This window comes from Triticum dicoccoides, chromosome 6B, assembly GCF_002162155.2.
Source record: "Triticum dicoccoides isolate Atlit2015 ecotype Zavitan chromosome 6B, WEW_v2.0, whole genome shotgun sequence".
Classification (NCBI taxonomy): Eukaryota; Viridiplantae; Streptophyta; class Magnoliopsida; order Poales; family Poaceae; genus Triticum; species Triticum dicoccoides.
The window spans coordinates 414,857,695-414,871,651 of NC_041391.1; positions in this window are offsets into that span (position 1 = coordinate 414,857,695).

The window sequence follows — 13,957 nt, forward strand, 5'->3', positions numbered from 1 at the left end:
ATATTGTTGCACATTGTTTGGTGATGGTTGTGTATCGGTGTCCTTTGCGACAAGTTCTGCCTCCGAGGAGTACCGTGATTACCCTAACGAAGAACCATATCAGTGCATCGAACCATCAGGCAAGCAACCAACCATTTGATCATATCGATACAATCCCATGTTCTCGCTCCTGCTCTCTTTTACTGCATTAAGACAACGCGTTTCAAACTGCTGTGTGCTACGGTAGTTGAACCCATTTCCTCTGCATGACCTGTCATTGCCACAGTAACTAGATGAAACCCACTAGCATGTGTAGGAGTTGATTGAGCCCTATGTATGTGTTGTTCCTACCTTGCTATGCCTGCTATGCTTAGAGTCGTGTCAGGTCTGGTTCATCTGGGTGATGGGCTAGAGTGAAATGATTATGTCGGTAAAGAGAGTGGTGTGGTGAACACGATTTGGTAAAGGTATCGATGAGAGGCCATGTAGGAGTACATGGTGGGTTGTTTCATTGAAGCCGACCTTAAGCACTGAGATCTGTATGTGTGATTTAAGAATCAGCTACTACCATGCATTGGGCCCGAAACCAATGGACCCTCTCGGCTTCTTATTCACCCTAGTTCTCCGTCCAGGAGTTGCAAGTAGTTTCTGGTGTTTGTAGCCTACTGGAGGCCGTGGACAGCGCTGACCGTAGGGGTGGGCTGTGATGCGGTAGGTACGTGGCACGGTGTACCGAATACCCGTTAGGTATCTCAGGAACCCTGTTCACATCGTTCGGGGCCGTATGGGAAACCTCGGCCGGACTCCCTGCGGATGGAACATGGATAGGCGATAAACCTGGACTGGATGCTTAGGTGATTAGGTAGGTCGTGGCCGACACCCACGTTGGGCTTCCGCTTGAAGGTTGCCGAGTACATGTCGTGTAAACGACGGTAAGTGGTGAGAGCGTGTATGAAGGAGTACACCCCTACAGGGTTAACATGATCTATTCGAATAGCCGCGTCCGCGGTAAAGGACTACTTGGTTGCCTATACAGTTCATAGACAAGTAAATGGAAACTACTAAAAGCCTCAAGATAAGTGTGAGTGCCGAGGATGGCTCTTCCGTAGGAAGACGGAGGTGGATCCTCGGTAGTGTATTGAAGTGGTGAGTAGTGGACTCGTGTGCGCAAAACCATTTCAAGTTGGAGTATCGTAGGATAGCCTAGCCAAGAGTCAAAGCTGGCTTGCTGCAATAACTCCACCAACCCTTCTTGATACTATGCATGTATGTAGGATCTGATGTAAGTCTTGCTGAGTACCTTTGTACTCATGTTGCTATAATCTACATTTTTACAGAAGACGCTGCAACCCCTTCTGATGGGTTCTATGTAGACGTTGACATCAACGAGTAGGCTAAAGACCCAGGTGGTGACCCTGAGCTTGTGAAGGACCACGTAGTATAGCTAGGCTTTCCAAGCCTCTTTTATTTTACTAGTTGTCTATACTCAGACAAGTTACTTCCGCTGCTGGTTTGTATGACTGTATGACTTGTATGTTGGGTCGTGAGACCCGTACCTTGGTGTATGTTATGTATGGCTCCCTGAGCCTTAAAAAAAGTACTTGTGTCGTAGAGTCATGTTGTGATGCTTCGTTGTATTTGCACATATCGAGCATATTGTGTGTATGATTGAAATGCTTGGTATGTGTGGGATCTGACTATCTAGTTGTTTATCTTTAGTAGCCTCTCTTACGGGGAAATGTCTCCTAGTGTTACCGCTGAGCCATGGTAGCTTGCTACTGCTCTGGAACACTTAGGCTGGCCGGCATGTGTCCTTCTTCGTTCCTGTGTCTGTCCCTTCGGGGAAATGTCACGCTTTGAGTACCGGAGTCCTGTTAGCCCGCTACAGCCCGGTTTACCTGAGTCCTGCTAGCCCAGTGCTACAGCCCGGACCCACTTGCTGATGACCGACACGTTCGAAGCTGGGTCATGGATGCCTGTCCCTGTAAGTCTGTGCCACTTTGGGTTTACGACTAGTCATGTCAGCCCGGGCTCTTTATCATATGGATGCTAGCGACACTATCATATACGTGAGCCAAAAGGCGCAAACGGTCCCGGGCAAAGGTAAGGCGACACCCGTGGGAACACCGTGCGTGAGGCCGCAAAGTGATATGAAGTGTTACCGGCTAGATCGATATGACATCGAGTCGGGGTCCTGACATCTTGTTCTCTCTATTGTTTTTACATTTTTCTTGTAGTTTATTCAATGGCATCTATAGCAATATAGTAAAAGGGGACATGACTCTCTTGTGTCTTGTATGAATTGTTTTTTTACACGTTGAGTCTTTTCTACCGAACAAGGAATATGCACCTTGTTATCCCAGAATTTTCAAGCTCGAGTATCTTTTGTCTCACTTGCTTTGAAACTCCCGCCTCTTCAACCCACGCCGCACCTTGTTAACCTGAAATTTCGACGTGCGCGAAAACTCCCTCCTCATCCGAAATCGGTCCCGCAGACCAGACATGCGAAATCCCCCTTCTACCCCTCAGCCGTAAATGAAGCTCGACGTCGCGGTGTCAAAACCGGTGGGGGTACGCTGGTAACTTACCCTACATTTCGGACAAGCGCGTCCCTAAGCCATGGCTCCCCCCCTCACTTCTCCTTCGTTCCCCCATTCGTACACCGAGGTAGACAAAACCCAAGAAACCCCACGCTCCTCCATCGGCCTCCCAACCGCCGCCCAGCCGGAGACTCTTCCCTGACTACATCATCCACAACAACAAATCGCCATCCCTCATCCACCTCACCGGATGAGGATCCGTCGTCGATCTCGTCGTCCTGCCAGATCATCTGCCTCGTTCTCCACCTCCAAGGAGCTGCCCCGATGTTGCCTGGTCTATCGCGCCACCTCCATCCCCACAGCGCCGTCTTGAGCTGCCCACCGGAAGCGCAGCACCCTCACCAATTCGTTTGATGAAGCCGAGGCCAACTCGGCCCCACCAAGGAGGTTCCGCACTCACCGCTACATTTTATCTTTTATTCGATCTCACGGGGCTACCGGTGCTCGATACCGAGCAGCCATCGACAGCGCTATCGCCGGCCACATCATCCATGACGTCTCTCCCCCATGTCGTTGCTTCCTCGGCAGCGACTTCCACGTCGGCACTAGATGCAGCGGCTCCGACTCTTGCTCACGCCGCGGCTCTGTTCTTGCTGTCGGTCGCGCTCCTGCATTGCTCTTGCTTTCGTTCATGCTGCTGCTCTGCTCTGCTATTGCTGTCGGTCGCGCTACTACTCCGTTCTTGCTCTAGTTCATGCAGCTACTCTGGTCTTGCTCTCGCTCACGCTGCTGCTGTTGCTGCACGACCTCTGGCAGCTACATGAGTTGCTACTTTAGCACTCGCTCGCTGTGCTACTGCACGACTTGCTTTCTGCTAGTGCGTTCCTTGCTCGAGCATTTGCTGATTTAAATCACTGCTTCTCTGCTACTAGTGCTCGAACGCCCTTAACATCTATTGCAATACTTTGCTACTAGTTCAATCAATTTCGACAGTAAAATTCAGTTTCGACTATAAAGTTTAGTTTCATCAGTTAAGTTCAAAGTGAACAGTCCTTACAACATCTGTCGGAGCGGCTGTGGCGCGGCTGATGCGTTTACATCTAGCATTTTTGGTGATGTATTTTACATCATCTATTGCAGATGATATTAGAGTCCCACTTCAGATTAACGTTGTCTGTCTTGTCCTGGTTCAGCCTCGCCGCCGTACACCTCACCGGAGCTGCACCAGCGACGAAACCGTCCATCAGAGTGGAGCAGTACCCTCGGTGCTGTTTCCAGAGGCCTCAGATCTTCTTCCCCGCCTCCGACCGTCACACCAGCATCACCATCCTCCATGTCCAACCCAATGATGTTGAGGTCCACAAGGCTATGCCAAAGAGGTTGTACACTCGTCGCATCACTTAGTTACTCTGCATTCATGTCGATCCCTTAGGGATCCTTTGCTATGGAACTACTATGGTACTACTATTCGTGCATTTGGTTAGAAGGAGTGGAGCAAAGCAAAACTGGAGGATTTTTTCCTTTCGTATCTCTTTCGAAGAAAAAATGTAGGAATTTTAATATTCACTTGGACGTCCATTTCAAATTAATATGCATGAAGAACATAACTAATTGCATTACTGGCATAATAAGATTCTTATTTATTTTCATTTTCACGTGGTTTGACTTTCATTTGACCACGTTTCTCCATCCTGTGTTCTTCCAATTCATGTGAACCAAACACCCAGGTTGACTGAAATCCTATGTTTCCAAATGCTCTGTTTTGCACGTGCATTCTTATCCTATTCTTGTGTTTTTTCTGTCCCTGCATTTATAGAATCCTCCAATTCTAAGGGGACCTTATAGATTTACCTCATTTTCAGATAGGCATCAAAGAAAACTTTATTTGTTATGTCTTGCTCCTGCCGTGCCATCATCCACCTGAGACTTTCTTTCACCTCCTTAGATCATCTTCCCCGTTCCCGACAGCCACGCCAACTGCATTGCCACTATCGACTGAGCAGATGAGCCTGAGGACTACACGGTTTCGGAAGAGAGGTCGCAGCCTTTCATGTTTTCTTACGTTATACATCGGTTATTATTACCTACTACTTTATCGTTCAAACTTGAGTTTTAAAATGCCCGTGGGTCTCATATTGAGGCAGCAACGAATAGTATCTGGCTACTATCTGGTTCATCTGGGGTCTTCTATGTGGTTCATGTTGGGTGGGCAACAAACAATAGATGATCCATTGTCTATCTTTTTAAACTGAAGCTATAATCTACCTCCTATCATTAGTTTTGGATCCATCCACTCGTTTGCTACCATCAGTCTTGATTTTTGCATGCACCCCTTAGGCCTTACAAAATCTAACTATTTTTTTATTATGCATGTCAGATATTGTACACAATTGTACTGAACAAGTAGAGAAAAGAGAAGACCGTTGCGTGGGAATATAATGTCATGCAGACGCCGCTCCATGGTGGGCGAAGTGGGCCGCCTCCCTCCCTCATTTCCTTTCAGAGGAAGAAAACTGTTCAGATGGGGATTCAGAAGGAGCCGACCACTCCTATTTACCACCTGAGGTGTTCGCTCTAACCTGGCATGCTGATGTTGGTCATATCATGCATATGGCGCCTCGCATTGCTTACATTATACATCTTATATGTCATCAGCTTAGTTTAGATTTGCTTTATGTGAATGCCACCTGTTTGGTTTCTATATCATACTCCCACCGTTCCTAAATATTTGTCTTTTTAGAGATTTCAACAAGTGACTACATACGGAGCAAAATGAGTGAATCTACACTCTAAAATATGTCTATATACATCCGTATGTGGTAGTCCATTTGAAATCTCTAAAAAGACAAACATCTAGGAATGGAGGGAGTATATGGGAATTATGCAATGCCATCTTCTTTAGCCAGGCATCATATACGTGAATCATGCAATGCCATCCTATTTAGCCAGTCATCGTATATGTGAATTGCATCGTGCCATATTTTCTGCATAATGTATTCCATTTGTCAACAATGTTTATACATTCATCTAATCTTCCTGTGCATCAGCCATTTGAGTCGGTCATGGGAAAATCTGGAGTGAAAATAAGGTCTTCGGAGCAGCCAGTGCTACCTGTCGATGCAGATGTCTTGTTTGTTACACATAGCTCCTTAGAGGAGGATTCAGAGACAGATGACAAGTCTTATCCCCCCCCCGAGGTGCATGCTCTAACTTGGCAGGGTTATATTGCTCATATCATGCATATGGTATCTTGCATTGTCATGCCATCTGCTTAGATTAGACATGCTTTGTGTGAATGCCTCATGTTTGCTTTCTATATCAGATATGTGAATTATGCAATGCCATGTTTTTCAGCCAGTTATCATATATGTGAATTATGCACCGCCATGTAGCCAGGCATCATATATGTGAATTATCTCATGCCATCGTTTTTTTCATTACATATTCCATTTGTCGACAATCTGTGTATATTGAACTACTCTTCATGTGTATCAACCATTTGAGACGGTTATGGAAAAATCTGGAGTGAAAACAAGGTCTTCAGAGCAGGCAATGGTACCTGTTGAAGCATATATCTCGATGGTTACATGGAGCTCCTCAGAGAAGGCTTTAGAGAAAGATGACCAGTCGTATATCCCACCTGAGGTGTATGCTCTAAGTTGCAATGTTTATATTTCTCATATCATGCATATGGTGTCTTGCATTGCTTAGTTTAGACATCATATGCACAATATTGAATTCCATCTGCTTAGTTTACAGATCATACATGTGAGTGCCAGCTGCTTAGTATATGAATTAATTATGTCAATTATATCATGCCATCTTGTATACTTAGACAACATGTATGTGAATTATTTCATCCCAACCTATTTTAAAAAGACATTGTAACGCCCGGATCCGATGCGCTAGGTGTCTTCCAGCTATTCATCGTTGTTTCCATGTCATTTGCTTGCGTGTTGCATTTTTCCATGTCATCATCTACATTTCAACTGCATGTTTTTGAAAACTTGCATCCATTCGGGTTCCGCCGGTTCTCTCTATTGTCAGTTCTGAGCCCAAGCACACTCGCACGTGCCAGCGGCACCTCCGAAATATTATTTTATAAGTGGCCGAAAAATGTTCTCAGAATGGGATGAAACTTGGCGTGTGGTCTTATTATAGTGTAGCTAGACCGCCTGTCAAATTTCGTCACATTCGGAGTCCGTTTGATAGCCCAGCGTTAAACTTGTAGCGGTATCGTTGCCGGTTTATTCGTCGGACGTTTCGGTCTCCGAAACTGCCGCCGGGCCGCACCTCTTCTCTCTCTTCTCAGCCCAAGGCCTTCTAAACACAGCCCACTAACCCCTCCTAGGCCTAGCCCACCTCCCCTCGCGTTCGAAACCGTCCGATCAAGATCGGAGGGCTCCAAAACACCCCCACACCCTCAAACCCTAACCCCCCTGCCTATTTAAACACCACCCATATGCCATTTTTGTCCTACCCTTGCCTTCCCCTACCCCTAGCCTCCTCCCACCTCGGTTCTGCCGCCGCCAGCCGCAGCCCGCCACTTGGCACCGCCGCCGCCGCGCCCCGGACCAATCCGGGCACGCCACGTCGCCTCCCGTGCGCGAGCCAACCACTCCCACGCCGCCACCTCGCCTCCCCAGCGCGCCTCCAACACCACAGGCCCGCGGGGCCCGGAATCAGCCCGCCCAAGCCCATCTAGGCCCGGACGAGCCCGTGCGCCGCCGCCGCCCGGCATCTGGCTCCCGCTCCTCCCGAGCTCCTCTGCGCCGCCCGCGTCGACCCCGCTCCAGCCGCCGGACGTCGCCGGCGACCTCTTCCGCCGTCTCAGGTCGCGCTGCACTCGGCCTCGTCACCCCTCGCCTCGACTGCGCCCGCTCCACCCGCCGCTGCCCGACCTCCGCTCCACCTCGACCTCGCGGTGCCTTGCGCCTCCGCCCGTCGCCGTAGTTCGTCGTCCGGCCCCGCCTCCGGCCGGATCCGGGCAGGAGCGCCCGGATCCCCCCATCCCCGTCGTCCGCCGGCCCTCGAGACGCCGCCCCGCTTGTCGTCAAGACCGCTGCCAGCACAGCCTCCCCCGTCCGTGCATGCGTGCGGGCACACGCAAGGACGACAACCCCTCCACGTGGGCCCCGCGCCCTCAGCCCGCGTGAGGCCCAGCCCAGCTCCGGCCTTCCCCGGCCTGCTTCCACCCTGGGCTTTGGCCCACTAGGTGAGCAGCCCAGCCTTCGCCTATCCCTCGCCCTAGGCGTTGCTTAACTATATGACGCCCCTCTATTTTAAAAAAATATATATGACCAAGTCCCCAAAAAACCATATTTATGTGTGCATATTTGACCTGCTGTAACTTCTTCCACATAGCTTTGTTTTGCATGTATGATATATCAAAATTTTCATTGTGAGATGATATTCCTTTCATTCCATTGTGGAATGCTTGTTTGAGTCCATGTTGATGCCCTAATCATCATTGCAAGAGTGTTATATGATGTTAAATATTGCCTGTTAACAGAACTTGTTGTTTTGTCTTTTTCATTGCATTTTGTGTGTGCATCCTATGAGCTTGATGTCTACATGAGATTTGAGTTACATAATGCCATCTTTACAGTGGTGCAATCCATGTATTTTTGTGAGTCCTGTAGTGAGTGAATCAAGCTTGTGTAGTAGGGTACTTGCTGTTACTCTTTTGCTAGGCTGAATCTGTTATATCATGATGCTATATAAACCTGCTGCTACAAGTCATTCTATGCATAATATGGAGATGTTCACTAAGGATGTTTTATTATACATGTCATTATTTATCCATACATGCCCTTGGTTGAATTTATAGCTTGATGTATATTGTTCATATCATGCTCCAAATTTGCTAAATAATGTTGTTGTCAGCATGTTAACATTAAGTTCAGTTTTTTCATGTGTTTTGCTACTGATACATGCACCCTATGAACTTGCTCTTGCCCTGTGTAGCTTCATAATTATGTCATCTTACTGTTGGTCACCTTTTGATGCCATCTATTGCCCTGTGGTGAGTTGGACAAGCTCACCAACATGCCTACTTATCGTTGTTCCTGCCATGTACTGTTATTCTGAATCTGTCACATCATTTGCCATGTTGCATGGATGCTACCTTCTTTTCTGTTGATCTTTGGAATAAGTTCAGTAAGGGAGTTTTGTTAATTTATTTTAGTAATAGCATTCCATGCCTTTTATTTCCATGATAAGTCCATGTAGCATATTGTTTGTTAGCTCTAAACATTGCAACCTGATGTTATTTCTGCCATGTCCAGTGATTTTCTGCCAAGTCTGTGAACTGTTATTATTTGCAATCTTGCCATGTCCTTTTGAGCATGTTCTAGTGATTTCTGGAGTGCTCAGTGTTCATGTTTTGTCGTGCTTTACCTGTACATCATGTCCATGCCTTTTGTTTCATGCTGAAGTGCTGTAGCATATTGTTTTGATGCTTGGTAGATGCCTAGCTGCTATTTTGAACGGATTGTTGTTATATCTTGATTGGAGTGTATGTGTTGCACCATTGCTCCGTTTGGAGTGTGCTCTATATGAAACTTGCTTAGATTTGCATGTAGTTTCATCTTGTCATGTTGAATCCTTGTTTTGAGAGTGTTTGCTTGATGTTTGAATGCCTTTTGCATTAATGCCATGTTTAACTTGTTTTGCACATATCTTCTAGGCCGTAGCTCCGAACTAATTGAACTTTATATGAAACTTGACTAGAATTTCGTGTCGATCATCTTGGTGCAAATTAACTTGCTGTTTAACAACTTGAAAATAAGGTTTATTCAGATCTGGACCAATTTCTAAATTTGCATATGAGGACTTACCGAATTTGTTATATGTTGTTTCTGGCCTCATTTAAACTTGCTTTGATATGTTGCTGTCGTATGCATCATCTCTTGCCATGAGTAGCCTCATCTAGCCTTTGTAATGCATCATGCTTGGTTGTGCATCTTGTCATGTATATGTGTTGTGTGTCTACCTTGTTGTTTGCTTCTTTCCAATTGTCCTCCTTCTCATTAGTTCCTGTTTCGTTGCGATCGTGAGGATTCATTCGACTACGCTTGGTTCGTCTTTGTGGCTTCATCTTCTTCGTGGACTCGTTCTTCTTCCTTGCGGGATTTCAGGCAAGATGACCGTTACTCTGGATCTCACTACTATCATTGCTATGCTAGTTGCTTCACTCTATCGCTATGCGGCGCTACCTATCACTTGTTTACCAAGCCTCCCAAACTGCCATGTCAGCCTCTAACCTTTTCACCCTTCCTAGCAAACCATTGCTTGGATATGTTACCGCTTTGCTCAGCCCCTCTTATAGCGTTGTTAGTTCCAGGTGAAGTTGAAGATTGCTCCATGATGGACAGGATTATGTTGGGATATCACAATATCTCTTATTTAATTAATGCATCTATATACTTGGTAAAAGGTGGAAGGCTCGGCCTTATGCCTGGTGTTTTGTTCCACTCTTGCCGCCCTAGTTTCCGTCATACCGGTGTTATGTTCCTTGATTTTGCGTTCCTTACGCGGTTGGGTGATTTATGGGACCTCCTTGACAGTTCGCTTTGAATAAAACTCCTTCAGCAAGGCCAAACCTTAGTTTTACCATTTACCTACCTAAGACTTTTTCCCTTGGGTTTCTGGAGCCCGACGGTCATCTTTATTTACCCCCCAGGCCAGTGCTCCTCTGAGTGTTGGTCCTAACTAGAGCCCTATGCAGCGCCCCCTCAGGGAAACTTGAGGTCTAGTTTTAGTTGTACGGATTGCTCATCCGTTGTGCCCTGAGAACGAGATATGTGCAGCTCCTATCGGGATTTGTCGGCACAGTTGGGTGGTCTTGCTGGTCTTGTTTTACCATTGTCGAAATGTCTTGTAACCGGGATTCCGAGACTGATCGGGTCTTCCTGGGAGAAGGAATATCCTTCGTTGACGGTGAGAGCTTGTGATGGGCTAAGTTGGGACACCCCTGCAGGGTATAAAATTTCGAGAGTCGTGCCCGCGGTTATGTGGCAGATGGGAATTTGTTAGTATCCGGTTGTAGAGAACTTGACACCAGATTCGAATTAAAACGCATCAACCTCATGTGGAGCCGTGATGGTCTCTTTTCGGCGGAGTCTGGGAAGTGAACATGGTTTGTGTTATGTTTGAACATAAGTAGTTTCAGGATCACTTCTTGATCATTGCTAGCTTCACGGCCACTCTGTTGCTTCTCTTCTCGCTCTTGTTTGCGTATGTTAGCCACCATATATGCTTAGTCGCTGCTGCAACCTCACCACTTATCCTTTCCATACCTGCTAGTCCTGATACCCATGGTAATGGGATTGCTGAGTCCTCATGGCTCACAGATTACTACAACAATAGTTGCAGGTGCAGGTTATGCGATGATCATGACGCGAGAGTGATGTTTGCTTATTTTGGAGTTCTTCTTCTGCTTCTTCTTCGATCAGGGGATAGGTTCCAGGTCGACAGCCTGGGCTAGCGGGGTGGATGTCGTTTGAGTTTCTGTTTGTGTCAGGACCCCGACTCAATGCCACATCGATCTAGCATGTAACACCTCATATCACTTTGCGGCCTCACGCACGGTATCCCCACGGGTGTCGCCTTACTTTTGCCCGGGACCGTTTGCGCCTTTTGGCACGCGTATATGATGGTGTCGCTAGCATCCATATGATAAAGAGCCCGGGCTGACATGGCTAGTCATAAACCCAAAGTGGCACTAACTTACAGGGACAGGCATCCATGACCCAGCATCGAACGTGTCGGTCATCAGCGAGTGAATCCAGGCTGTAGCACTGGGCTAACAGGACTCCGGTGAAGCGGGCTGTAGCGGGCTAGCAGGACTCCGGTATTCATCGCGTGACATTTCCCCGAAGGGACAGACACAGGATCGAAGAAGGACACATGCCGGCCAACCTAAGTGTTCCGGAGCAGTAGCAAGCTACCAGGGCTCAGTGGAAGCACTAGGAGACATTTCCCGGTAAGAGAGAACTACTAAGGATAAACAACTAGATAGTCAGATCCCACACATAGCAATACACATTAAACGTACGCATAACATGCAAGTATGTGCTGTACAACATGGCATCACAGCATAACCCAACAACTCAAATAGATAAAGGCTCAGAAGAGCCAACATAGCATTTATTGCAAACAGGGGTCACAAAACCCATCATACAGAGCATACAAGCAACAAGCGGAAGCATTACATGTCTGGGTACAGACATCTATAAATGAAAAAGGCTGAAAGCCTGACTATCTACAACATCCGATCAAGATCGTAGCTGAGGTACTAGCTACTAGTCAAAGTCCACGAGAACACTAGTAAGACCGAAGTCTCCGCTGCAAAAACATAAATAAAGCAACATGAGTACAAGGTACTTAGCAAGACTTACATCAGATCCTATCATACATGCATTTGCATCAAGAGGGTAATGTGGGGTTTAGTTGCAACAAGCCAGCTTTGACTCTGTGGCTATCCTGTTCTACGACTACCAGAAACTCTTGAGGTGATATGGCGCACACGAGTCCACTAATCACCACACAATACACTACTATGGATTCATTCCCGTCTCCCTACGAGAAGGCCATCCATAGCACTCACACTTGTCTTGAGCATTTTAGGGTATCCACTTCAAGTTGTCTATGTACCATGTAAGCATCCAAGAAGTCCATAACCGCGGACCCGGCTATTCGAATAGATCATGTTAACCCTGCAGGGGTGTACTTCTTCACACACGCTCTCGCCACTTACCGCCATGTACACGTCATGTATCTCGGCAACCTTCAAGCGGAAGCCTGGCGAGGGTGTCGGCCACGACCTGACTAATCACACAAGACTCTAATCCAGGTTTATCGCCTATTCGGGTTCCATCCGCAAGGAGATCCGGCCGGGGTTTCACTCACGGCCCCAAATGATGTGTACAGGGTTCCCAAGCCCACCTCGCCGGATGGATCTACGCTTGGTACACCGTGCCACTTGTGCCTAGTCTGTCCCAAGCCCACCTGGCCGGGTGCCACTTGGTAGACTACTAACACTGCCTACAAACACCAGAAACTAGTTGCGACTCCTGGACAGAGATCAAGTTGGTTAATAAGTCGAGAGGGCTTGGAGCGCCCGGAGCCCAATGTGTGGTAGTATCGAGTCATTGGACAACATACATAGAACTCAATGCTTAAGGACGGATCCAGTGAGACAACCCACCATGTACTCCTACATGGCCTCTCACCGCTACCTTTACCAAATCGTGTTCACACACTTAACTCTCAGCACCAGAACATATCGTAACACTCCAATTCATTCCCAATGAATCAGACCTGACACAACTCTAAGCAATAGCAGGCATAGCATGGTAGGAACACATCAGTGGCTTCAATCAACTCCTACACATGCTAGTGGGTTTCAACTATTTACTGCGGCAATGACAGGTCATGCAGAGGAATGGGTTCAACTACCGCAGCACAAAGTAGCAGATGAATCGCTGTTGTCCTAAAGCAATAACTGAGAGCAGGAGCGAGAGAGTAGGATTGTATCGGAATGAACAAGGGGGTTTGCTTGCCTGGTAAAACAACAGAGGAGGCACTGCTTCACAGACAGGTACTCTGGAACGTCTCCGGAGCAGGACCTATCGAGAAGGAACGGTGCCGACAATCAATACACAATCATATGCAACAATATGATGCATGAACATGGCATGTAGACGTGATGTTGTTTGAGCTAATGCAACTAGTATTCAATTTGAATGAAGTCCATTTGAACAAAAGGTTCAAATGCAACTCCAAAAATAAGTCTCTTAATATGCCACAATGTGTTTTCTCATATTCAGCATGTATAAGTTGGTTTGTCATGCATGAAACTAGTACATATGGAAAGATTGCATTTTTCTGATAATTTTTCATATATAAAATATTTCAATCTGAGCTACGGTTGAATTTCTATGAATTTTTGAAGTTTAAATCATTTTCTGGAATTTCTGAATTATTTTAATTCCAGAGAATATATAATTGCGTCAGCATGACGTCATCACTACATCAGCGGGTCAACGCGGCTGTCCAGGTCAAATCTGACATGTGGGGTCCACACGTCAGTGACAGGGGGGGTTAAACAGGGGTTAATTAAATCCTAATTAGAAGTTAGTGGTGCTGGGGCCCACTGTCAGTGTCAGGGGGGGTTAATTAAACGGTGATTAGCACTAAGCTAATCACCTGACGGGCCGGGCCCACATGGCAGGGCTCAGGCGACGGGGCTCGCCGCCGGCGACCTCTGGACGCGGCGGAGTCCGCGAAACAGGCCACGGGGGCGGCGTCGGAGAGCACCAGGGCGTAGCCCGGGCTCTCGCGCATCTAGTGGGACAGGTGGGAGGAGCGGGGAAGGCCGGAGCTCGCCGGAGCAAAGCTCGCGGCGGCGGCCGGAGCTCGGCTTCGAGCGGGAA